At 44.0% G+C, this 27,603-nt stretch overlaps 1 protein-coding gene across 1 annotated transcript in view; it reads left to right on the top strand.

Moving 5' to 3' along the window:
• Window positions 1-222: 222 nt before the first annotated feature.
• The window catches only part of LOC110488603 (ras-GEF domain-containing family member 1C), a 56,998-nt gene continuing 29,617 nt past the window's right edge, over window positions 223-27,603 (top strand). The window contains exon 1 of the mRNA XM_036942735.2: window positions 223-918. The gene's annotated coding sequence lies outside the window, so the exon portion shown is untranslated. The remainder of the gene's footprint in view (window positions 919-27,603) is intronic.

Genomic DNA, 27,603 nt, shown 5'->3' with positions numbered 1-27,603 from the left:
TTGACAACAGTTAATAATTGTCGAATCTGTAAATGATTCACGTGAAAATTAATTGTCAGTAATTTATTAAAATAACTGTTCACAAATACAATGACAAACTAATATTAAAGTGAATGTTTTTTTATTAATGTGTTATGGTACATTTGAATTACAAAAATATATTGAATTTGACCTATCCAATAGCATAATGCACAATATCAAGAGGATGAAAGAATTTGCTTTAGGCTGCATAGGCTACTGTAAAGAGAGGCGGAGATGAGGACTGGAGCATGTGGGTGTGTGTATTGAAAGAGAAAGACAGAGCGAGAGAGAGAGAGAGAGAGACTTGCAGGCGACTTGTTTGCTGAGGATATTAGATTTCTCTATTCATCGTCGTTAGTTCTTTCTCCTCTCTTCCAGCTCTCAGAGGACGTCTGATGTGCTGTCAATCCCCGTTGTAGCCTCTCACTCTCGTTTTGTATGGCCGTGGACACCGACTGGACAGCCGTGATCTGTTCGAAACGGGGCCGGTACATTACCACACCTTTATTGTACGTTGAAGCCACTGTCTGAATAGCGAAGGGACTACCCGCGAACCGAATTATTTCTGAATGGTTCAGTTGGGACTGTTTTTTTACGAGTATTTTCGTTCGTATTTTTATGTTCGGCATTTTGCTCCAGAATAAGTATGTTTTAGAAGATCAAGACAAGTGAATGGCTATACCAATATCAGTGGTACTGTAAACCAAGTCATAGCCCAGAGGAGACCCTAACATCATTCGATTGTGGCTTTCTTGGACCTTACTTTTTGTGAGTAGATTGTGGGATAATATATTTTTTTTCCCACGGATCTTTGGATTAGCAGAACTGTTGAATTGAAACAGGCTAATACACGTAATACTCACCAAGAAGAAAGATGGGGAAGAGTGTCTAGTATCGGTAAGTGAAACGAGGTTACTACACCATAAGCAGAATAATCGATTGAAATTTCACTCACGCCCACGTGCGTCTGTGCCTCATTGCGCGCGTGCGTGTGTTTGATAATGACTTCACCTGAGTAAAAATAGCTTTTGACATATTTCAATCTTTATGTTTATCCAATCATCGAATGAGCATTAAAAACGTCAACATGCTGTCCGATTGTTTAAACATTTTATTGACGGAAGCTTAAATCCACTTGTCATTGTTGGTTGTAGGCTAATCTATATTGTTCATCTCCACACACAAACCCATGGTCATATAATTGTATTTGTAGGATTATGTAAATTACAAGTTATTCTATAACCTACAGAACTATATTTTCTGTAGAGTGCTGTAAAAAGTTTACCAAAGGGGATATCGTTCTAAGCAGCATCCCATTGGAGGTAGGTTTCACTGGTCACGTTGCCTCTACTACGATATGGGCTTAAAAAACCCCTGACAGCATGAGTCAGCGGTGTGTTTTAGCCAGAACCAGTGGGGCTATAAGGCCAGAACTCAGGAAAAACCTTGGTACAGGCTTATATGCTTACAAAACCAGCCTACTAGGGGGATTTTAGGGGCTTTATTGCGCCAAATTTAGTCAGCTGTCATATGCTAATCTAACCCAACTCCAACGTGCGCACCATACTAATTCAGAGAGAGAGAGTTAGGCAGGCGACACAGGCCAGGCATGAAACCAACCAGGATTCTGTGTCGCAGTCAGGAATACACAGCTATCCTAAATAATATAAATTAATTCCATTTAAATTACATGGCTTGTAGGCTAAATTTAACTTTCTTATCTAGCCTTTGTGTAATCATTAACCCACATGGGGAATGTAGACTCAGGACAGGACTACTTCCCCAAACAGGGTGTTGCTGTTTTTCTCTCTCTTGTTTCACAGCCTGGATATGCACTAGTAGTAGGCTAAATGCTAAGTGCCAGTTCCTGGACTGACATGATTATTTAGTTCGAATTATAGTCTTTCAGTGTAGTGCAATGGGTTTGAGGTCTGTTCTAGTGATGTGCGGGTTGAGAGTCATGAAATATTGTGTGGATGATATGGTGGATTGAATAAAAAGAAAACAGTGCATAAAAAAAATCTATAAATGTATAATTTTTGTGCAATTCATATCTATAGGCTACATTGAGGTTTTTCTTTCATTATTGGCCCCCACAATGAAAATGGGGGGGGGGGGGGGGGGGGGGGGGGACTGTGGATGTCCATTAGTTCATACCGTCACATGCGATATCTCAGAAAGCACTGGCCGATTTTGAGGAAATTTAGGTGAATGATGCGTCTTGCCATAGAGATCCGGCATTTACAAAATTACACTGACTGGCCCAAGGCAGGAGCTTGAGTAATTATCAAACATTTGTGAGTCACACTAGAGAGGAAAAGGCGAAGCGAGAGGGATCTTCTCCAGCAGGTGCTGTTATTTGTTGTTGTTTTTGTATGGAGGTCAATCAGAATGTCGAATTTGGTTAACAACAAATGTCTTATTTCCTACGTGTGGCTTATTTGTTTGAATAGAAGTTTTGTAATACTTAGATTATTACAAGTGTACTGATATGTTGGACACGTGACATCCCGGCAACAAAACAAAACAAAAAATGTATATCGGAGTTGGGCCTGTTGTTCACATGCGTATCTGCCCTCATTGGCTAGACTGGTCCCACCTAGAGCTGTCATAGTGTCTGTATTACTGCCACACTGGTGGTCACGAGTCATGACGGCAGTCAAATTCCACGTGACCATTTAGCCACGGTAACTAGGTTTCTCCAAGCTCTGAGGCCATTCATGGTCATCAGTATACTATCAAACTTGCTAACTGCCTGGTACCTCACCCTATATTGTCCCTCTAATCAAACTGACATCAATGCAAACATAATCGAAAATCTAATCAAACACTTAATGAGAGCCGATGAGCTGATGTTGCGCAACATTTCTATAGGCAATGCAATTGCGTGAGAAAACAGAGTGATGGCTTCTATTAAAAAGAGGAGGATCCCATCAGCTTTCTATAGGCTAGGCCTACTATATTTAGTTCTCAACTTTCCTAATATTAAGCACATTGCTTCTCTTTAAAACAGGACTGTAGCCTACCTGGTTGCCATGAAAATGAACCACGGAAAAGCGTCCTCCATTCGCTATTTAAGTGCAAAGATGACATGTATTTTTTTCCGCTGCCCCTGTTTCGAAACAGGTCCATTCTAAAATAAAAACAAATTTCACACATATATTATTTAGTATATGTAAAGACAAGATTAAATTAAGAATAGTGTGATAGTATTAGCCTATCATTTGTGAATTGTATATTAAAACCGAATGATGCTCAGCTTAAGGGCAAACAGCGCATGCTTTTTTTTCACACCTCATGTAGCCTAGCCCATAGGCCTACATGTTTTGATAAGGTTTGTATTACAACTAAAGTGGACAAATAACTTCTTAAAATGAAGCACATTAATCCTCTTTACAATGGGTGTAGAGCCTAACTGGTATACAGTACATACGCAGCGCAGGAATTTCAAGTTTGGGGAAATAATTTTCACCATAGAAAAGCACCTTTATAATAAAAGCATTACATGCATAATCACATTTGTGGTCCCTTTTGTTTTGGGAATGATGTTTTCCTGCTAATGGAACATACGTGCTTATAGCCTACTGCCTTGTGCACATTGCTGTGCTTATAATGTGAAGAAATTGCCTAATATTTTATCAACATTTTAAGCTAAACGTTCTCATCTGTTGGACCAGGCTCATTGCTTTAACAGGTTTTTGGTTGCTAGTGGTTATATTAATTTGGGATCTATCGTATCCCACATCTATCTCAGAATATGTTTGGTATCTATACTATGAGGGATAGTAGAGTTACATAGGCTAGTGCTTTTGCTGTTCTTCAGGTCTACTCATCTTGTTGGCAAATTAAATGTAAATGTGGACAGTTCTTCCAATATCTTCAATATGCGCCTCGGAATTGGAGAAAGACTCGTGCAGTTGCGTCCCAGATGTATCGGTCTTCACTTGTAGGCTGTGAGAAAGACCAGATCAGGTGACTGAGAGGTGGTTCGGCATGCAGCCGGGAGAAGGGAATTCCTAATTATTATATTCAGTCCAAGGGCACAACGGCCACAAAAGTCATGGATTATTTTAGGGGGCATTACCTTCACACAGAGAGAGACTGATGAAGTGTGTACAGCATTGCGCAAAAAAACAAAGCAGAGTTTATGCCTTTCATGCAACTTTTTTCAAATCATCATTAGAGTCATATCATGTAACCTTAGAAAGTATTACAAACCGAAAACATAGAGCCTAACATTTGTATCACAACTAAAGTTACATAAATAACTTAAAATTAAGCATATAGGAGAACCTATTTCTTTGTTAACCGCTCAACACAGAATAGCCGCATGTGCGCACTCCCTCAAATTGTTTGGAGAAAATACCCTTTCTATTTTATTCAGCTATGTTCAATTGCATTCTTCATACTAGAAAATAATATAAAATAATGCCATGTAATTCTAAGAAATTTGTTTCTACTAAATGAACTAGTGCAGCCCACAGCCATATGGCATAGCCAGATCAGGGCCTAACATAAGGACAACTCAAGAGTATGCTATTCTGTTCTTCTGAAAAAAACTACATCTTCTTCATATCATGTTTCTTTAGACGTGTCTAAAATAAATAATGGGTTTATTGTTATGGTGTAGGCTATATTACATGGATTTATTAGGCCTTTTCAAATCTAGATGTTCCGTAGGTCTGCATCAGTGCCTTGTAGGCTATGCGTGGAAGCCAGGAGATGCTACCGGCAGTTATTTGCTAGACAATCACCTGCTGACAAAATTTCATGACCGCCACAGCCCTAGACTCCACCTAATCTTGCCTCCTCCCGACTTCCTTCTAGTCTGAGTACCAGTCTCTTTAGCTAACATTCCACTCCTTGACTCTCCTTGTCATTATGGAGTACAGGGAGAGAATTAGCTAAACAGACTGGTACCTAGGCTAACTGCCTTCCATTTTTATAGACATTTATTTTCACTTCAGTATCTGGTCAATGTAATGTATAATATGTGGTCACACACAATAATTGAAATGTGTTAGTCACATGCAATATCTCAATTGGCCCGGGGGGGTGGGGGGGCTGCATAATTTGTGCTGGACGACATGTTTACTGTTGCCTTGTTTTTATTTGGCATTTGTGCATAAGCCTAAACTTTAGGGCCTTACTGTACATGCGCCCATGGCCGGATTAAAAAATGTTTGTTTTTTTACTCACGGTGATGGCCGTTGCACTCGTCGTGGCAATCTATATCAAGATGAGCTACTTGGAAAAACAGTGATGCTGTTAGCTACAAATTGGGAGTTGTTGAGAAAAAAAAATGTATTGGTGCTACAGACCGATTACTCTTCTCTTTCCAGTAGTAGTAGGCATTTGTTTTCCAAACTACGTTTTTCCCGCAATTGTATTTTGAAATCCGCAATATGCAAATAAGAACAGTCTCTGAATGTCCTTGCGTGGCCCAGCCAGAGCCCAGACTTGAACCCACTCTAACGTCTCTGGAGAGACCTGAAAATAGCTGTGCAGAGATACTCGGCATCCAACCTGACAGAGGATCTGCAGAAAAGAATAGGAGAAACTTCCCAAATACAGTTGTGCCAAGCTTGTAGCATCTTACCCAAGAAGACTCGAGGCTGTAATCGCTGCCAAAGGTACTTCAACAAAGTACTGAGTAAATTTCCCAAAACTTGTTTTTGCTTTGTCATTATAGGGCATTGCATATAGATTGATGAAGAAAAAAAACAATTTAATCTATTTTAGAATAAGGCTGTAATGTAATAACATAAGGAAAATTCAAGGGGTTTGAATACTTTCCAAATGCACTGTATATACAGTATACAGTATATTTTCTTCATATTGTTTGTAATTATTATATATTTTTTCTATATATATTTGTTTTTGCTGCCTCTTGGACCCCCCCAGGCTCTGGGCCCAGTGGCGTCAGCCCCGGTAATCCCCTGCGTTATCCTGCGCCCTGCACGCACTGACTGAAACATGGCACATCAGATGCTATTCGGTTTCTTAACACAGTGCTGCAAAAGAAAGGAAGACAAAGTAGGCAATTATAGCTTCATAACTGGACAGTGGGTACTTTGATTTTCCAAATGTTGTCTTATTGTCTATTATTATTGTTTTCTATGTCTATTTTTTATTTAATTTGATTCTTTGTTATTCATCTGAAAGCATAGGCTATTAGCCCACACAGGCCGTTGTCCTACAAGATGTCCATTTATTGGGGCGGCAGGGTAGCCTAGCGGTTAGAGCATTGGACTAGTAACCGAAAGGTTGCAAGTTCAAATCCCCGAGCTGACAAGGTACAAATCTGTCGTTCTGCCCCTGAACAGGCAGTTAACCCACTGTTCCTAGGCCGTCATTGAAAATAAGAATGTGTTCTTAACTGACTTGCCTAGTAAAATAAAGGTAAAAAAAAAAATTGTTTGTCATTTTGTTTCATTTCAGCAAAGTCAATAAGCCTTTTCAAATGAATAGGCCTAAATGCTCAAGAAAAACATAGTTGTTCAATTAATTGTTCAAGGGAAAGGTAGCCTAATTGTAGAGCGCAATTTCACAAAAGCATGTGCATGGTGTAACGGTCGTCGTGGGAAGAAGGTGAGGACCAATGTGCAGCGTGGTACGTGTTCATCTTTTTAATAAAGTAAACTTTACACTGAATAACAAAACAAGAAAGAAACACCCGAAACAGTTCTGTCTGGTGCAGACACACAAAGACAGAAAACAACCACCCACAAAACACAATAGAAAACAGGCTACCTAAATATGGTTCTCAATCAGGGACAACGATTGACAGCTGCCTTTGATTGAGAACCATACCAGGCCAAACACAGAAATAGAAAATCATAGAAAAACTAACATAGACAACCCACCCAACTCACGTCCTGACCATACTAAAACAAAGACATAACAAAAGAACTAAGGTCAGAACGTGACACATGGGGTCAATTTAGGCTATTGTTTTACAATTTCTGTTCAAGCAAAATATCAGGCTTCTATTCAATTGGCTTAAATATTTAATGAATAAATGTTGACGAAAAATTAACATGTTCGATAAATTTTTTTAAACCGCACAGCATATTTTCTAAATTTGCGGATTAGGATCAGGTCCGGGTTCTCAGATTTCCACTTTATCACATATCGTCGGATGGTTGCGGACGGGTTATTAGCAAGCGGGTGAACAAACAGCTGACCCGCACATCAGTAGTCTGTGGATCATCCTATCATCTTCATCCTGAAGATTCCGTAGCGAGCTTCCTAGGGACGTGTGTATCCCAGCTAGGCTATTCTATTCTCGTATCTCATTATCTTGATGGTCATAAATCAACCTTATTTAATATTCAGACAAAAACTGAGAGTCGTAAAGCGAGAAACATAGTGGAGGTGGTGTGGCACCATTTTGCAGCGAATGTGTTCCTTAACAATTTGATTTCAGTGTGAATGCAAACAGTATCCCAACCTTTGACTCTGTAAACAAACAGTACCCCAGCACATTATCTGTCACAATCTATAAATGATAGATTCCTTGTTACAAGAGTTTGCAGTGCATGATGGTTCCGCCATGAGGTAGTCTGATGATAGTAGGCTCTTGGGAAACCTCTTAGGTGGGCAGAGAGACACTCAAGACATTGTGGCTGCTGCAACTTTCCCACTTTCCCCTCAGCTCCAGTCCCCTCCTCACTCACTGATCCTTCGAACTCCCCATGATCTGAGGAGGGGCTCAGATTTCCCACCCCACCTACCCACTACTCCAGCCTCAGAGATCCTTCCCAGTGGGCCTAATCCTAGCTGCTCCTTTCACAGAGATGCAGCCTTCACTAACCACCAGACACCTGCATGCAGCCCTAAGCTTTTTCTGTGCTCACTCACTCAATCTCTCTCTTTCTCTCTAATGACACCTTGGGAAAAGGACTGAAGCCCAACATCTGTGTCCCCTTTCACACTGGTTCACGTTTACTGAAGAACGTGCTGCTGTGTACCTAGCGGGGTGAAAAACAAACTTTCTTCCACTCCACGGTTAAGGGTGACATCATGGGGAATGGGAAAATACTGTATGTCTTCTGAGGCTCGTCTCCTTTCATTCCCTAGAACTTGAGCTTAATTTCATTGAAATGACGTGGAGACAACATTGATTCAACCAGTGTGTGCCCAGTGGGAATGCACTCTCTACAGATCTACTGGTGCAACAAGCCTAGTTCCCATGGGCACACTGGTGATACAGTTGTCAAGTGAAACCTGGGCATATCCACAAAGCGTCTCAGAGTAAGAATATAATGAAAAAGATTATATGGACAGATTCTAGATCTGTCTTCCTACTCTGAGAAGCTTTGTGGATCAGGACGCTCGCTCAAGAGTGACTTTGAAATTGGACGTCTATCCATTTTGGGGCAGCAGGTAGCCTAGTGGTTAGAGCGTTGGGCTAGTAACCGAAAGGTTGCAAGATCAAATCCCCGAGCTGACAAGGTAAAAATTTTTGGCCATCATTGAAAATAAGAATTTGTTCTTAACTGACTTGCCTAGTTAAATACAAATAAAAATGTCCTAAGGACATCGGGAGATGCCTTCCAAACCGGCCACTAGGAGCAACAATGAGGGTTATTACCGTCAAGTAGGCTTGGGTTTCGCTAGGGCATGGCGCTAATCCCATGACTCTGGATCAGAAGGTTGTGTGTTTATAAAAATAATTGTATTAATCCTATCCCAAACCCTATCCCAAATTCCAAACCCTTAAATTTCAAAATTTGACGTTTTGAGGAACTTCTACATTTTATGTTTGAAGAAACGGAACAATACTGAGCAGGAAGAGTCATTCTAGGGTGTCAAAACACTTGACGTTTGGAATAACTTCGGAATTTGATGTTTAGAGAAAAGCTTTGTAGTGTGGATAAGGGCTCTGAGGGCTCAAGTTCCTCTTAGATAAGAGTTGCTGTGAGTCACCAATGCAAGGGCAGTCATTCAACCTCTCCCATGTGCCCCAATCCAGGCCCAGCCTAGAGAGAGAAACAGGTGTGCGTTTTAACAAGGGCATCATTTATGTTGACATGGAGTGAAATGGAAAGGGGCATCTCACAGCCTAGAACATGAGGTCACGGTGGGTAGTAGTGTACACTCAGGGTCTGAGTGTGTGTCTGAGGGGTAACAGTCTGGCTGCTATGACAGGTTTAGCACCTCTGAATGTTTATGGGTCTGTGTTGCCCTGTGTTGATGTCATGGCAATTTGGATGGTTCAGTCTTCAGAGAACAACTTCTAGACAGGTTTTTTTTTAATTTGACAAACATGTTTTCAGATAAACAATCGTGGATTGAAATTGAAAAAGACAATGTGATGGTGTTGAAGGTTTTCATACATGACAGATCTACCCATCCCCTCAGGGGGGCCTCGGGACAAGTCCACCAGAATCCTATACTCGGATGATTGTCGTTTTAGTAGCGACCGTCCAAATATATGTCATGAGTGAATCTTAAAGGACACCCAATTCTACATTCGTGCACTACATGGGGAGTATTTGTGATTTGGCGATACGGACATGGTCCTGCAGTGGAATACGAACGTAATGGCCGTGAATGTTCTGCGTCCAGAGAAAGAGTGAAGAGAGGAAAGAAAGAAAGAAAAATAAAGAAAGACAAGAGGGATGGAGTAATGATAGTAAGGTAATGACGGAGGAAGAGTGTGTCACTGTCGGGAATCAACAGACTTTTTGAATTACCTCACAACAAGTTAGACAGGACACCATGGCAACGCTCGGCACTCCACACTCTTCAATTTAGCTCTCTCGGATTCCACACGGGTGTCGTGGTGTCATTCAAGCAGAGCTTGTAAAACGTGATAGTTGCCTGTAGGTTACATTCAAGAAGTACTACACAAGGCTACGCCTGGTTAGATGTAGGTATTTACATCCTACATGTTCATAAAGTTCTATGAATTGGCCCAATTCAATTCATACCTAATCACATACATACTTCCCCTATGGTTACCATAAAACAAAAAGCAAGCCTTCCCGAAAGGCCATAGCTGTATATGCAGAGCTCCTATCTGTCTGCCTGTCTCTGATCCTGTCACAACACATGACGCATGATATCACAGTAGACAGAGCCAAGGCCTAAGAAAAGTTATTATCTCACCCTTCCTTCTTCAGTAACAATGACAGATCATGTATCTGTCTCTCCGTACAGTAGGGGTAATAAAGGATGCTGTAATATATATTCAAAATCGTAACAGCCATTATGAAATTAGTAATGCAGTGATATTACATTTGCATCGGTTACCAATCACTCGTAACTGATTGGGTTGTATGTCAATTATGTCGCATGGTCGTGCAAAATCAATGCAACGTAAAGGACATTTGACAAGCCTGTTTGAATCGCGCCTAAAGAGCTCGTATTAACTAGAAAGGTCACCTATTGCCATTGGGTAGAATCTGGTTGAATCAACGTTGTTCCCATGTCATTTCCCCCAAAAATAATCTACGTGTAAAACTGATTGAATTTGAAATAAAATCATCAACGTAAGGGAATTTAGTTTATTTTTCACATAACTTTTAACCTAAATCAATGACATGGTGATTTGTTTAGTTGATTTCACGTTTAATTCACAACTCAACCAAATGTGAATCAAAACTAGATGTTGAACTGACATCTGTGCCCAGTAGGTTTATTCAAATCATTTCAGTGACATTTGATTCATCCGTTCTATTATCCCTTCCCTCCCTCCATTTGATACATTTCTGAGTATCGTCTTCCAACCACCTTTTTAAAAGATGATAATTCCCCTGTAAGTGCCTCCTTAGAATGATGTCTGTTCGGAGAAAACCTCTCCCCCTCCCTTCTCTTCAGTGCACCATTGCATCATGTGGCCGTGATGAATCTGAATGTATGAATAATTCAACACTTTTTTAAAGTAACATGACCCTTCTGAATGACAGATTGAGGGCATGTGTAGCTCAGGCATGTGCCGGTGCCGTTCATTCGGAGAGCCATTTTGTATACTCCCCTCCAATTACCTCTAAGTAACACCAGAGAGTACCTATTCATCTCAATGATGGATTACCAGGACGTGTACTCCAAGCATGCGCTGAACTGGCAGGTGTCTTCACTGACATTTTCAACCTGTCCCTGACTGAGTCTCACTCAACACTGCCCTTTCCCACCTGGACAACATGAACACTTGTAGTTGAAGTCATTCAAACTAGTTTTTCAACCACTCCACAGATTTCTTGTTAACAAACTAGTTTTGGCAATTCGGTTAGGACATCTACTTTGTGCATGACACAAGTAATTTTTCCAGCAGTTGTTTACAGACAGATTATTTCACTTATAATTCACTGTATCCCACTTCCAGTGGGTCAGGAGTTTACATACACGAAGTTGACTGTGTCTTTAAACAGCTTGGAAAATTCCTGTTAATTATGTCATGGCTTTAGAAGCTTCTGATAGGCTAATTGATATCATTTGAGTCAATTGGAGGTGTACCTGTGGATGTATTTCAAGGCCTACCTTCAAACTCAGTTCATCTTGGCTTGACAGCATGGGAAAATCAAAATAAATCAGCCAAGACTGCTGAAAAAAATTTGAAGACCTCCACAAGTCTGGTTCATCCTTGGGAGCAATTTGGGAGCAATTTCCAAATGCCTGAAGGTATCTGTACAAACAATAGTATGCAAGTACAAACACCATGGAACCATGCAGCCATCATTCCGCTCAGGAAGGAGACGCGTTCTGTCTCCTATAGATTAACTTACTTTGGTGCGAAAAGTGCAAATCAATCACAGAACAACAGCAAAGAACCTTGTGAAGATGTTGGAGAAAACAGGTACAAAAGTATCTATATCCACAGTAAAATGAGTCCTATATCGACATTAGCAAGGAAGAAGCCACTGCTCCAAAACGGCCATAAAAAAGCCAGACTACGGTTTGCAACTGCACATGAGGACAATGATCGTACTTTTTGGAGAAATGTCCTCTGGTCTGATGAAACAAAAATAGAACTGTTTGGCCATAATGACCATCGTTATGTTTGGAGGAAAAGGGGGATGCTTGCAAGCCGAAGAACACCATCCCAACCGTGAAGCACGAGGGTGGCAGCATCATGTTGTGGGGGTGCTTTTCTGCAGGAGGGACTGGTGCACTTCACAAAATAGATGGCATCATGAGGATGGAACATTATGTGGATGTATTGAAGCAACATCTCAAGACAGTAGTCCGGAAGTTAAAGCTTGGTCGCAAATGGCTCTTCCAAATGGACAATGACCCCAAGCATACTTCCAAAGTTGTGGCAAAATGGCTTAAGGACAACAAGGTCAAGGTTTTTGAGTGGCCATCACAAAGCCCTGGCCTCAATCCCATAGAAAAAATTGTGGGCAGAACTGAAAAAATGTGTGCGAGCAAGGAGGCCTACAAACCAGCCCTAATCAGGAGGAATGGGCCGAAATTCACCCAAGTTATTGTGGGACCCACTGGGAATGTGATGAAAGAAATAAAATATGAAATAAATCATTCTCTCTACCATTATTCTGACATTTCACATTCTTAAAATAAAGTGGTGATCCTAACTGACCTAAAACAGGGAATTTTTACTAGGATTAAATGTCAGGATTTGTGAAAAACTGAGTTTAAAACTATTTGGCTAAGGTGTATCTAAACTTCTGACTTCAACTGTATGTGAGAATGCTATTCATTGACTACAGCTCAGCGTTCAACACCATTGTGCCCCCAAAGCTCATCAGCAAGCGAAGGACCCTGGGACTAAACACCTCCCTCTGCAAATGGATCCTGGATTTCCTGACGGGCCGCCTCAGGTGGTAAAGTTAGGGAACAACACATCTGCCCCGCTGATACTCAACACGGGGGCCCATCAGGGGTGCGTGCTCAGTCACCTCCTGTACTCCCTATTATTTCATGACTGCATGGCCAGGCATGACTCCAACACCATCATCAAGTTTGCTTTTGACACAACAGTGGTAGGCCTGATCACCGTCAACAATGAGACAGCCTATAGGAGGAGGTCAGAGACCTGGTCGTGTGGTGCCAGGACAACAACCTATCCCTCAACGTGATCAAGGCAAAGGAGATGATTATGGACTATAGGAAAAGGAGGACCGAGCACGCCCCCATTCTCATCGACTGGGCTGTTGTGGGACAGGTTGAGAGCTTCAAGTTCCTTGGTGTCCACATCACCAACAAACTCTCATGGTCCAAACACATTTAAGACAGTCGTGAAGAGGGTACGACAAAGCCTATTCCCCCTCAGGAGACTGAAAAGATTTTGCATGGGTCCTCAGATCCTCAAAAAGTTCTACAGCTGCACCATCGAGAGCATCCTGACCGGTTGCATCACTGCCTGGTATGGCAACTGCTCGGCCTCCAACCGCAAGGCACGACAGAGGGTAGTGCGTACAACCCAGTACATCACTGGGGCCAAGCTTCCTGCCATCCATGACCTATATATCAGGCACTGTCAGAGGAAGGCCCTAAAACTTGTCAAAGACTCCAACCACCCTAGTCATAGGCTGTTCTCTCTGCTACCGCACAGCAAGCGGTACCGGAGCTCCAAGTCTAGGTCCAAAAGGCTTAACAGCTTCTACTCCCAAGCCATAAGACTCCTCATCGGCTAATCAAATGGCTACCCAGAGCCCCCTTTTACACTGCTGCTACTCTCTGTTTATAATCTATGCATAGTCACTTTAACTCAACCTACCAACATGTTACCTCAATTACATCGACTAACCGGTGACCCTGCACATTGACTCTGTACCGGTATCCCCTGTGTATAGCCTCGCTTGTTATTTTACTGCTGCTGTTTAATTATTTGTTACTTTTATTTTCTATTTTCTACATGTCTATTTTTTACTTAACACTTATTATTATTTTTCTTAACTTCTTCGAGCATTGTATGTTAAGGGCTTGTAAGTAAGCATTTCACTGTAAGGTCTACCTACACCTGTTGTTTTCGGCGCATGTGACAAATAACATTTGATTTGATTTGTGTCGTGGTGGAACTCAAGTGCAAGCTAATGTTTCTTCCTCTTTCAACCTAGACATGTATTTTGGTATATATTTATAATGTAAACGTTGTCAGCTTTTACTAGTTGCTTAAGTAAAATAATATGTTTTTAATGGTGAGCAAGCATTGTGCCTTTTCCTTTTCAATTATGTAAAAGTGGGAGAATTGGTGTAAAATGTGGTGTGTTGCAGGAGACGATGTTAACCACCCTACGACCATCCTTTTTAACTAATCCTTTTTAACTAAAGCTACATCTGATAAGAAGCTGTAGGTGTAATGTGTCACGTCCTGACCTCAGTTCCTTTTTTATGTCTCTGTTTTAGTTTGGTCAGGGCGTGAGTTGGGGTGGGCATTCTATGTTTTGTAGTCTAGGTTTTGTATTTCTATGTGTTTGGCCTGGTATGGTTCCCAATCAGAGGCAGCTGGCAATTGTTGTCTCTGATTGAGGACCATACTTAGGCAGCCTGTTTTCCCACTATGGGGGTTGGTAGTTGTTTTCTGTTTTGTGTGTCTGCACCAGCCAGAACTGTTTTGGTCGTTGGCGTTGTTATTTTTGTGATTTCAGTGTTCATGAAATAAATATGGACACATACCACGCTGCACCTTGGTCCTCTTCTTCCAACAGCCGTTACATAATGGGAGTGAACGAGAGAATAAACTGGAAAATTAATACTCTACACAGAGTGTGTTTGATAGACACTAAGGTTTCACTGTGTGACCTTATGCTTTGCAAGTTGATCATTTCTTGAAACATTCATCTTGAATTAATCTAAATGTAAATTATAATAAAGTGGTAGTGTGGGCCGTGGAGCGTTTCTTTACAGATTGAGAGAGTGTGCTGCTTTTGTCCTCCCAAGAGCCTTTCTCTCCCTCTCCTTCATCCCTCTCCCTCCACCTCTCTCTCTCCTTCGTCCTGCTCTCTCTCTGTCCCTCTGTCCCTCTCTCTCCTTTGTCTCCCTCTCTCCCTCGTTCCTCTCTCTTTCCCTCTCCTTCGTCCCTCCTTCATCCGTCTCTCTGTCCTTCGTTCCTCTCTCCCCTTCTCCCCTCTCTGTCTCTCACTCTCTCTGGCTGATAGACAGGGCCTATGGGAATACAACCACACCTCTTGCTGATGAGAGAACTACTTTGTTTTCTCCTCTCTGGGATGACTTCATTGGGCTCCGCTGTGTCGAGGCAGTCAACAGCCTCAGTCCCCTCACTCACTCACACACACACACACACGTACGCTCACACACACAATGTCCAAACTCGCTCAGGAATGAGGCCGGCTGGCTGCCGCTCACACACACACTCCCAGGATAGGGTGTGTTTATCGGCAGATAATTCCCAAAGAGGTTTACGTTGGGGATTGATGAAGCTGATCCGGCATGGGAACAGGTGCCGGGATATGATTCAAACACTGTCCATATGCCATGGTGGTGGCTGTTCAACAGAGGGATTTAGGGTACATGTTCATGTTTAGCTTGAAAGTCTCTGCCTCTCCTCTCTCACTGTCATGCCATACCACAGAAAGAGGGTGGAGTATGGATGGAGAAATGGAAAACCGCAATGGTAACTCGATAGTCGGTGTGTGTGTGTGTGCGCGTGCATGAGCTTGTGTGTGTGTGTGCCTGCACGTGTGAATGTGTGTAACACAATGCACTCATTTGTTTGCAACTGAACCCCCCCCCCCCCACACACACACACACACACATACACACACGCACCACAAACAAAGAAAGGCGGTTTACGGTTTGTTAGAAAGCATGCTGAGACATATGATTGCTATTTTTCACATTCTGTTGGAATTGACTCCACTCAGCTTGGCAGAAGCGACCCTAGCCTTGCTCTTTTTCCTCGGGCATAGTGCTGGACGCCAGTAGACTTTTGGGGTCCTGTTGTGACTGGGGAGGGTGGAAAGCCAAAAGGGCTCCTATGCCAGCAGTCCCCACTGGGATGACAGGCTGTTGCAGGGCCATCTGTATAGGCATCCTGACATAGTGGGTTGGGAAGTAGGGCGTGGGCTCGTGGAGAGGAATGGATGGACTAGTGGAGGGGAAAGAGGAGAGGTAATGGATACATTTTTGTTTAATTGTGAGGATCAATAACTACTGTGCTCAGGTGACATCTGATTTCAAAGACACTTTTATCCTGGGCTCAAATTGAGATAAAGCCCACAGAATCATTACAAAGCAAACAGCTTTCAAAGTATATCTCCAATATAGGCCAGCAGTGCTACAACTCTGTGAAGTCTCAGTCTCAGTCTCATTACACCCAAAACAGTGTCAGCACTAAAAATACATCAATGTTTTTTTAGAGCAGTTCCTAAAAATGGAAAAGGCACTAAAATAAAGAGCTTCCTAATAGAGTTCAAAAGCAGAGCTGGAGGAGAGGAGGGGAGTGGAGGAGAGAGGAGAAGTTTCTAGTTCAGTCCGAGACAGAGAAGAGTTTGTCTGCCCTCTGCCCTTGGTTGGAATATCTCCTCCTCACCCTTTCTCACCCACCAAAGGCATGGTAAGGGTCACATTTGACCTCTCCTTGTCCTGGGAGAGTGACCCTGAATGACCTTTGAACCAGGAAATGAAAACAACACCAAAAACAACGCCTACTGACATACCCATGAACTATGTTTAAAAACCAGGCGTTAAGTGTCAACTGGATTTTTAGTGTCACCGTTGGCATCTGAGAGGAGACTCTCACAACCCACTTGCATATAAGGATATTGTCCATCCAATTGGCTGTCAGTAATACATACAGTCTCTATAACTTCCCTCAATCAAACTCGGCTGTTCTTAGGATGCTGATATGGCAGGCTATATAATAAATTCTCTGTCCCCTCCCTGGTAGATACTGTGTTCCAGCCAGAGGATAACAGCTAGGATCTCTGCCTGCTGTACAGACACACAACTGGTCTTGTCCTCGTGTTACTGACTTTGGGAGGGATAAATTGACAAGGAGAACATAGGCTAGTGAATTAATCACTGTAAAACAGTCCAGGTGTTTTTGTGCTGCCTCAGTCTATTGTTATGTTCAGCCACTCTAGGCTTTTCTAAAGCCTCCACAGTCTCTGAATAAGACCCACTAAAACATCCTGGCCCAGGCTGAATAAAAGAGGTGGAAGAGGGGCTCTGATACTTAGATTGACCCTGGTGTAAACAAAGCCCTGGCTGTACTCAGGAAGCACTGGATCTAACCCCCTGAACTCTAACCCCTGACCCCTGTGTCTGAGAGTTCAGACAGAGATTTTCTACCTCACCGATCCGTCTGACTCTCCCCCTCTCCTCTTCAGCCTCATTGTGGATCCTCAATGGCCCTGAATCCTGCCCCCTTAACCCTTTAACCCTAATAGACTCATTAATCCTGTATGTCTGGGAAGTCAGACAGAGATTTGCTACTTCACTGATTCAGCCAGCTGCTCCCACTCCTCTCCCCACTACACTACAGTCTGATTTTAGTGTTGTCTCCAATGCCCCTGACCTCTAACCCCTGTCTCTGAGAGAGCAGACTAGTAGCTGTGTCTCTCCATCCCTTCCTTTCTGCCTCACTGACAGCCAAGCAAATGTGAGTAATCCAGGTTTATCCCTGTGTAAACGAGACAAAGCAAGAAAGACGGATAGAGAACAGGTAAAGGAGAGAACGAGATGTAGTCTGACAGCTTCAGCACCCCAGTCATGCTAACAATGGCTTTGTTTCATCGCCACGGTGACAATGCTCTCCAAGCTCTCCCTTCACACACACACACACACACACACTGTGTGTTAATCCTGGCAGAACAAAGCAAGCAGATCCGCTTGATGGTAACGATACCATAGCAGCCCCACAGGAACAAAAGGCAGTGTGCACAACCAGTGTTTAATTTCAGCTGGATCCTGCCTGAACAGGATCCTGCACCTCTCCATTTTGGCTGGATCCGGTACCTCTCATGGAATGAAAAATAATTTTCATAATAATAAAAGCCATGAACGTTCATTTGAGTTCTCCTGCCCTGGTTTTTTGGGGGGGATATGCTAACATTAAAGTTCTGCTTTCTGTTAATTCAGAATAGGCTACTACACTATGAGTAGGCCTATAAATTAGCCACAGAGGATCTATAATGATTTTTTTTGCCTAGCTGTGGATTGATTGTGTGTAGCCCAATAACAAGGCCTAGCCTACGGTCGGGAGCGCGTGGCAAATCTGTCAGTGAACACTATGCAGGCAAATCCTTTTTTTCTCCTCCAACAATTGTATTTGAAGACACAGGTTGGAAAGCAAATAGCTCCTGCTGAAAAGAGAAGCCTAATCTGTCTTCTGTAGGCTACCAAAATATTTGATCCACTTCCAAATATTGTTTTGCAAAGAAGTAGCACTTTGTGACATCTGGTGATGTAAAAAAAGGCTTTTATAAGTACATTTGATTGATAGACTTTCGACACTAATGCATCGAACATCGCCGGCGAGCGAGTCATTGGGTGAGTAAGTGTAAGACTATAATTTCCTCAAATTGTAGCCTACAACACACCTAGGCCTAGGCTATTGATGGATTCAAGACAATGTTGTTTTTATTGACCTCAGATTCTCAGTGCCATTTCAATCATTTGTTTATTTATTTATTTTTTACCCCCATTTATCCCCAATTCCGTCCAATCCAATTGGTAGTTACAGTCTTGCCCCATTGCTGCAACTACCATCTAGACTCTCGGGAGAGGCGAAGGTCGAGAGCCGTGCGTCCTCCGAAACACAACCCCGCCAATCCGCACTTCTTCTTGACACAATGCTCGCTTAACCCAGAAGCCAGCCGCACTAACGTGTCGTAGGAACACCGGTACACCTTGTCAGCGTGCATGCGCCCGGCCCGCCACAGGAGTCGCTAGAGCGAGATGGGACACAGCTGGCCAAACCCTCCCTATCCCGGACGACGCTGGGCCAATTGTGCGTCGCCTGCGACACAGCCAGGTATCGAACCAGGATCTGTAGTAACGCAGCTAGAACTTCGATGCAGTGCCTTAGACCGCTGCGCCACTCAGGAGGCCCCATTTCGATCATTTGTGCGGTATTAAAAAAAGATTCTGCTAAAGTCTCCAGTCTTGTAAAATTACATAGAATTGCATGAAATGCGTTTATAAAAGGACACATTTCACCCGGACCCTAGGCTACTAAAAATGTTCTCCATGTGTGCAACCTCTGTTAGTGCCTCTACTCTACTGCTCTATGAAACTACCAAATGCGATGATATGCATGCAATGCTTTATTATAAAGGTGATTATTTTTTTGGTACCTCTGAGTTCCCCAGGTTACCCCCCTCTCACGCTCATTTTTCGTTCCAGCACCTCCTGATTTACCAACAATAGCAGCTGAAACCCCTAGCTGTGTGTCTTGACAGATGTGTGACTAGTGTCATTGTGTAAGAGAGCATGCAGACAGCCACCTACAGTTTGACAGTGTGTGTGTGCTTTGTATATCAAGATTTGTAAATTAAGCACACACACATTTGTAAATTAAGCACACACTGTCAAACTGTAGGTGACTGTCTGCGTGCTCTCTTACACAATTACACGAGTCACACATCTGTCAAGACACACAGCCAGGGGTTTCAGCTGCTATTGTTGGTCTCGGGCAAGTAGTTTGATAAACATCACCTACTATGTTTTAGTTGATGTGATGATCAAGGCTCTATACTAGGAAAGGGAATGTGGGTGAAGAAAACCTGATCGTACAGAAGGTTACGGCTTATGGGTGTGTCTGCATTGCAACTAGATCTCACACCTATGTCACACGAAATCCTGCCCATAATCCTGCATTGCAGCATAATTCACCATCATTTTTGTGCAACCTCAGCTAAACGTGTCTGATACTGTTGGTTGACGTAAGCACTACCGTAATACACAGGCTGAGACAGGATGTCTATATTATTGTTTCCTGACCGCTCTATTCTTCTTGACCATGATGCATTAACTGATGATGATGATGATGATGATGATGGTGTGTGTGTGTGTGTGTGTGTGTGTGTGTGTGTGTGTGTGTGTGTGTGTGTGTGTGTGAAGGGGGGATACAACTAGAGTGAAAGCGGAAGCAAATCACACGTGTGTGTGTGTGAATGAGCGAGGTACCCACTGGGTACACACACGCTCATCCGTCTCTGGAGTAGTGCAGGGGCTTAGAGTGTGTGTACACACAGAGTGGTGACTCATGGTTGAACTCAAATGTTCTCCCAGACTCACCATGGCCCTAGAGCTGTACAGCCTTAACTACACAGCCAGTCAGCCAGTAGCCAGCCAATCAGCCAGTAAGTCAGCAAGACAGTCAGCCAGTAAGTCAGCCAGTCATCCAGTCAACCAACCAGTCAACCAACTAATCAGTCAGCCAGTAAGTCAGCCAGACAGTCAGCCAGTAAGTCAGCCAGTCAACCAACCAGTCAACCAACTAATCAGTCAGCCAGTAAGTCAGCCAGTAAGTCAGCCAGACAGTCAACCAGTAAGTCAGCCAGTCAGCCAGTCAACCAACCAGTCAGCCAGCCAGTCAGCCAGCCAGTCATCCAACCAATCAGTCAGCCAGTCAGCCCTGCCTTACAGAGGAAATGCTTCCTTTAGGAATCCCTGTGTACTGTATCTCTAGGACAGCATCATAGATGTGGCAGTGCCAGAGTAATCTACACCACAGCAGGGGTATTACAAGGACACACTGGGCTTTCCCTAACATTGTCACATCTAGACCATTATATACAGTGCCTTGCGAAAGTATTCGGCCCCCTTGAACTTTGCGACCTTTTGCCACATTTCAGGCTTCAAACATAAAGATATAAAACTGTATTTTTTTGTGAAGAATCAACAACAAGTGGGACACAATCATGAAGTGGAACGACATTTATTGGATATTTCAAACTTTTTTAACAAATCAAAAACTGAAAAATTGGGCGTGCAAAATTATTCAGCCCCCTTAAGTTAATACTTTGTAGCGCCACCTTTTGCTGCGATTACAGCTGTAAGTCGCTTGGGGTATGTCTCTATCAGTTTTGCACATCGAGAGACTGAAATTTTTTCCCATTCCTCCTTGCAAAACAGCTCGAGCTCAGTGAGGTTCGATGGAGAGCATTTGTGAACAGCAGTTTTCAGTTCTTTCCACAGATTCTCGATTGGATTCAGGTCTGGACTTTGACTTGGCCATTCTAACACCTGGATATGTTTATTTTTGAACCATTCCATTGTAGATTTTGCTTTATGTTTTGGATCATTGTCATGTTGGAAGACAAATCTCCGTCCTAGTCTCAGGTCTTTTGCAGACTCCATCAGGTTTTCTTCCAGAATGGTCCTGTATTTGGCTCCATCCATCTTCCCATCAATTTTAACCATCTTCCCTGTCCCTGCTGAAGAAAAGCAGGCCCAAACCATGATGCTGCCACCACCATGTTTGACAGTGGGGATGGTGTGTTCAGGGTGATGAGCTGTGTTGCTTTTACGCCAAACATAACGTTTTGCATTGTTGCCAAAAAGTTCAATTTTGGTTTCATCTGACCAGAGCACCTTCTTCCACATGTTTGGTGTGTCTCCCAGGTGGCTTGTGGCAAACTTTAAACACTTTTTATGGATATCTTTAAGAAATGGCTTTCTTCTTGCCACTCTTCCATAAAGGCCAGATTTGTGCAATATACGACTGATTGTTGTCCTATGGACAGAGTCTCCCACCTCAGCTGTAGATCTCTGCAGTTCATCCAGAGTGATCATGGGCCTCTTGGCTGCATCTCTGATCAGTCTTCTCCTTGTATGAGCTGAAAGTTTAGAGGGACGGCCAGGTCTTGGTAGATTTGCAGTGGTCTGATACTCCTTCCATTTCAATATTATCGCTTGCACAGTGCTCCTTGGGATGTTTAAAGCTTGGGAAATCTTTTTGTATCCAAATCCGGCTTTAAACTTCTTCACAACAGTATCTCGGACTTGCCTGGTGTGTTCCTTGTTCTTCGTGATGCTCTCTGCGCTTTTAACGGACCTCTGAGACTATCACAGTGCAGGTGCATTTATACGGAGACTTGATTACACACAGGTGGATTGTATTTATCATCATTAGTCATTTAGGTCAACATTGGATCATTCAGAGATCCTCACTGAACTTCTGGAGAGAGTTTGCTGCACTGAAAGTAAAGGGGCTGAATAATTTTGCACGCCCAATTTTTCAGTTTTTGATTTGTTAAAAAAGTTTGAAATATCCAATAAATGTCGTTCCACTTCATGATTGTGTCCCACTTGTTGTTGATTCTTCACAAAAAAATACAGTTTTATATCTTTATGTTTGAAGCCTGAAATGTGGCAAAAGGTCGCAAAGTTCAAGGGGGCCGAATACTTTCGCAAGGCACTGTACATAAGAAACTGAGTGAAATAAATGGCTTCTTATTATGTACATTCTCATTATAATTGTCACGTTCTGACCTCTATTTCCGTTGTTTTGTATTTATTTAGTATGGTCAGGGCGTGAGTTGGGTGGGCAGTCTGTTTGTTTTTCTATGTTTTCGGCCTAGTATGGTTCTCAATCAGAGGCAGGTGTCATTAGTTGTCTCTGATTGAGAATCATACTTAGGTAGCCTGGGTTGCACTGTTTGTTTGTGGGTGATTGTCTATGTTGATGGCTTGTTTCAGCACAGTCCATATGATTAGCGTCACAGTTGTTATTTTGTTTACTGGTTTTGTATAGTGTTCAGTGTTCACTACTTTCTTTATTTAAGATTGACCATGGACACTTACCACACCGCGTATTGGTCCTCAGATCCATCTCGCCTCTCCTCTTCAGATGAAGAGGAGGACGGCCGTGACAATAATAGAATCAAACCTCACAATACATGTTTTGTTTAATTCAATTTGATTCACCTTGTTTGCTCAGTCCAGCTGCTTTTTCATCAAATTAGTCGCCAAACAATCAAAAAGGTCGGAGACTGAAGTGGTGACAGTGGCGGTCACAGTGTGTGTGTGTGTGTGTGTGCGTGCATTCATGTGTGTGCTCGTTTCTGCGTGCGTGCCCGCATATGTGTGTGAGTGTACATGCTGTGAAATAGACGCATCCCTGTCAGAGGAGGTGAGTTATGGCATTAGAGGACTAAAATGTTTTCTGTCTGGTCAGGTCTTAGACAGTATAAGTGGACTGTGACAGCGTAATGAAAGGACCGGGGTGTTAACTACTGTGCTAAATGCTTAATATCTCCTCTCGATGGATACTGTTATTTATGTGACTGTGTCACAGTTGGATCACACTGGCCTGCTATGACAACCAAAGACAAGGAAATGTCATCTGCTTTCCAGCTGTTTTTTTTTATCACAGATGTAGCTCGACAGCTGCTGAGGGTGTAACGGTTTTCTGTATGTGAAGGAGAGTCGGACCAAAATGCGGCGTGTCTATTGCAATCCATGTTTAATGAAGAAACACACTAAACACAAACACTACCAAAACAATAAACTTAACGAAAACCGAAACAGCCTATACTTGTGTAACCTAACACAGAACAATGACATCAGGACACTAAGGACAATCACCCACGACAAACTCAAAGAATATGGCTGCCTAAATATGGTTCCCAATCAGAGACAACGATAAACACCTGCCTCTGATTGAGAACCACTTCAGACAGCCATAGACTTAGCTAGAACACCCCACTAGCTACAATCCCCATACATACACACCACATACAAAAACCCATGCCACACCCTGGCCTGACCAAATAAATAAAGATAAACACAAAATACTTTGACCAGGGTGTGACAGAACCCCCCCCCCCCCCCTAAGGTGCGGACTCCCGAACGCACCTCAAAACAATAGGGAGGGTCCGGGTGGGCGTCTGTCCATGGTGGCGGCTCCGGCGCGGGACGTGGACCCCACTCAATCAATGTCTTAGTCCCTTCTCCTCGCGTCCCTGGATAGTCCACCCTCGCCGCCGACCATGGCCTAGTAGTCCTCACCCAGAACCCCACTGGACTGAGGAGCAGATCGGGACTGAGGGGCAGCTCGGGACTGAGGCAGCTCGGAACTGAGGGGAAGCTCAGGAGTGAGAGGAAGCTCAGGAGTGAGAGGAAGCTCAGGAGTGAGAGGAAGCTCAGGAGTGAGAGGAAGCTCAGGAGTGAGAGGAAGCTCAGGCAGGTTGATGAATCTACCAGATCCTGGCTGGCTGGTGGTTTCGGCAGATCCTGGCTGACTGGCAGATCTGGAAGAGTCTGGTCGACTGGCAGATCTGGAAGAGTCTGGTCGACTGGCAGATCTGGAAGAGTCTGGTCGACTGGCAGATCTGGAAGAGTCTGGTCGACTGGCAGATCTGGAAGAGTCTGGTCGACTGGCAGATCTGGAAGAGTCTGGTCGACTGGCAGATCTGGAAGAGTCTGGTCGACTGGCAGATCTGGAAGAGTCTGGTCGACTGGCAGATCTGGAAGAGTCTGGTCGACTGGCAGATCTGGAAGAGTCTGGTCGACTGGCAGATCTGGAAGAGTCTGGTCGACTGGCAGATCTGGAAGAGTCTGGTCGACTGGCAGATCTGGAAGAGTCTGGTCGACTGGCAGCTCTGGCTGCTCCATGCTGACTGGCTGCTCCATGCTGACTGACAGCTCTGGCTGCTCCATGCTGACTGGCAGCTCTGGCTGCTCCATGCTGACTGGCAGCTCTGGCTGCTCCATGCTGACTGGCAGCTCTGGCTGCTCCATGCTGACTGGCAGCTCTGGCTGCTCCATGCTGACTGGCTGCTCTGGCTGCTCCATGCTGACTGGCTGCTCTGGCTGCTCCATTCTGACTGGCTGCTCCATGCTGACTGGCTGCTCCATGCTGACTGGCAGCTCTGGCTGCTCCATGCTGACTGACTGCCCTGGCTGCTCCATGCTGACTGGCGGCCCTGGCTGCTCCATGCTGACTGGCGGCCCTGGCTGCTCCATGCTGACTGGCGGCCCTGGCTGCTCCATGCTGACTGGCGGCTCTGGCTGCTCCATGCTAATTGGCAGCTCTGGCGGCTCCTTGCAGACTGGCAGCTCTGGCGGCTCCTTGCAGACTGGCAGCTCTGGCGGCTCCTTGCAGACTGGCAGCTTTGGCGGCTCCTTGCAGACTGGCAGCTCCTTGCAGACTGGCAGCTCCTTGCAGACTGGCAGCTCCTTGCAGACTGGCAGCTCCTTGCAGACTGGCAGCTCCTTGCAGACTGGCAGCTCTATGCAGACTGGCAGCTCCTTGCAAACTGGCAGCTCTATGCAGACTGGCAGTTCTGAACAGGCGGGAGACTCCGGCAGCGCTGTAGAGAAGGAAGGCTCTAACAGCGCTAAACAGGCGGGAGACTCCGACAGCGCTGGAGAGGCGAGGCGCACTGTAGGCCTGATGCGTGGTGCTGGCACTGGTGGTACTGGGACGAGGACACGCACAGGAAGCCTGGTGCGGGGAGCTGCTACCGGAGGGCTGGGGTGTGGAGGTGGCACAGGATGGGTTAGACCGTGAAGGCGTACTGGAGATCTTGAGAGCGGTGCTGGCACAGGACGTGCAAGGCTAGGGAGGTGCACAGGAGGCCTGGTACGTGAGACTGGCACCATCTTCACCAGCCGACTAACACGCACCTCAGGACGAGTATGGAGCGCTGACCCAGGTGCCATCAAATCCCCGACACGCTCCGTCGGGCGAATTCCATGTTTAAAACACCAACACAGCAACTCCCTCATTTCTCTCTCCCCCAATTTCCCCATTAACAGTCTGTTTCGCTCACCTCCAACACCGGCTCTGGTTCTTGTCTCCTCCATGGCTCCTCACGATAAACAGGGAGAGTTGGCTCAGGTCTGGCTCCTGACTCTGCCACACTCTCCCTGAGCCCCCCCCCCCAAGAAATTTTTGGGGCTGACTCTGGGGCCTCCGTCCGCGCCGCCTTGCTTGCTTCGCAAACTCCATTCTCCTATATCCTTCCGCGCACTGCTCCATCGAATCCCAGGCGGGCTCCGGCACTCTCCCTGGGTCGACCGCCCACCTGTCTATCTCCTCCCAAGAAGTATAGTCCATACTGTACTCCACTTTGGGCTGTTCCTGCCTGTTGACACGCTGCTTGGTCCCTTTGTGGTGGGTGATTCTGTAACGGTTTTCTGTATGTGAAGGAGAGTCGGACCAAAATGCGGCGTGTCTATTGCAATCCATGTTTAATGAAGAAACACACTAAACACAAACACTACCAAAACAATAAACTTAACGAAAACCGAAACAGCCTATACTTGTGTAACCTAACACAGAACAATGACATCAGGACACTAAGGACAATCACCCACGACAAACTCAAAGAATATGGCTGCCTAAATATGGTTCCCAATCAGAGACAACGATAAACACCTGCCTCTGATTGAGAACCACTTCAGACAGCCATAGACTTAGCTAGAACACCCCACTAGCTACAATCCCCATACATACACACCACATACAAAAACCCATGCCACACCCTGGCCTGACCAAATAAATAAAGATAAACACAAAATACTTTGACCAGGGTGTGACAGAGGGATACAGGGTGGAGTGACAGCCACCCTCTTCCGCCTCCACTATTCCCCAACAAGATCTCACAGTTTAACGAATTTGACTTTTATTTATTTATTTGTAATAATGACAATTACAACAATACTGAATGAACACTTATTTTAACTTGATATAATACATCAATAAAATCAATTTAGCCTCAAGTAAATAATGAAACATTCAATTTGGTTTAAATAATGCAAAAACAAAGTGTTGGAGAAGAAAGTAAAAGTGCAATATGTGCTATGTAAGAAAGCTAACGTTTCAGTTCCTTGCTCACAACATGAGAACATTAGAAAGCTGGTGGTTCCTTTTAACATGAGTCTTCAGTATTCCCAGGTAAGAAGTTTTCGGTTGTAGTTATTATAGGAATTATAGGACTATTTTCCTCTATACCATTTGTATTTCATTAACCTTTGACTATTGGATGTTCTTATAGGCACTTTAGTATTGCCAGTGTAACAGTATAGCTTCCGTCCCTCTCCTCGCTCCTCCCTGAGCTTGAACCAGCAACACAATGACAATTAACGCGCGCTAACTAGCTAGCCATTTCACTTCGGTTACACGAGCCTCATCTCGGGAGTTGATAGGCTTGAAGTCATAAACAGCGCAATGCTTGACGCACAAAGAAGAGCTGCTGGCAAAACGCACGAAAGTGCTGTTTGAATGAATGTTTACGTGCCTGCTTCTGCCTACCACCGCTCAGTCAGATACTTTGATACTTGTATGCTCAGTCAGAATATATGCAACGTAGGACACGCTAGATAATATCTAGGAATATCATCAACCATGTGTAGTTAACTAGTGATTATGATTGATTGTTTTTTATAAGATAAGTTTAATGCTAGCTAACAACTTACCTTGGCTTACTGCATTCGAGTAACAGGCAGTCTCCTTGTGGAGTGCAACGAGAGAGAGGCAGGTCTTATTGCATTGGACTAGTTAACTGTAAGGTTGCAAGATTGGATCCCCCGAGCTGACAAGGTGAAATCTGTCGTTCTGCCCCTGAACAAGGCAGTTAATCCACCGTTCCTAGGCGTCATTGAAAATAAGAATGGGTTCTTAACTGATTTGCCTAGTTAAATAAAGGTATAAAAATAAAAAAAACGCCAAATCGGCGCCCAAAAATACCGATTTCC

The sequence above is a fragment of the Oncorhynchus mykiss genome, chromosome 14 (assembly GCF_057628025.1).
Source record: "Oncorhynchus mykiss isolate SJ-2025 chromosome 14, ASM5762802v1, whole genome shotgun sequence".
Lineage (NCBI taxonomy): Eukaryota > Metazoa > Chordata > Actinopteri > Salmoniformes > Salmonidae > Oncorhynchus > Oncorhynchus mykiss.
The sequence above is the reverse complement of the archived record's forward strand: the minus strand, read 5'-3'. Positions and strand labels throughout refer to the sequence as shown.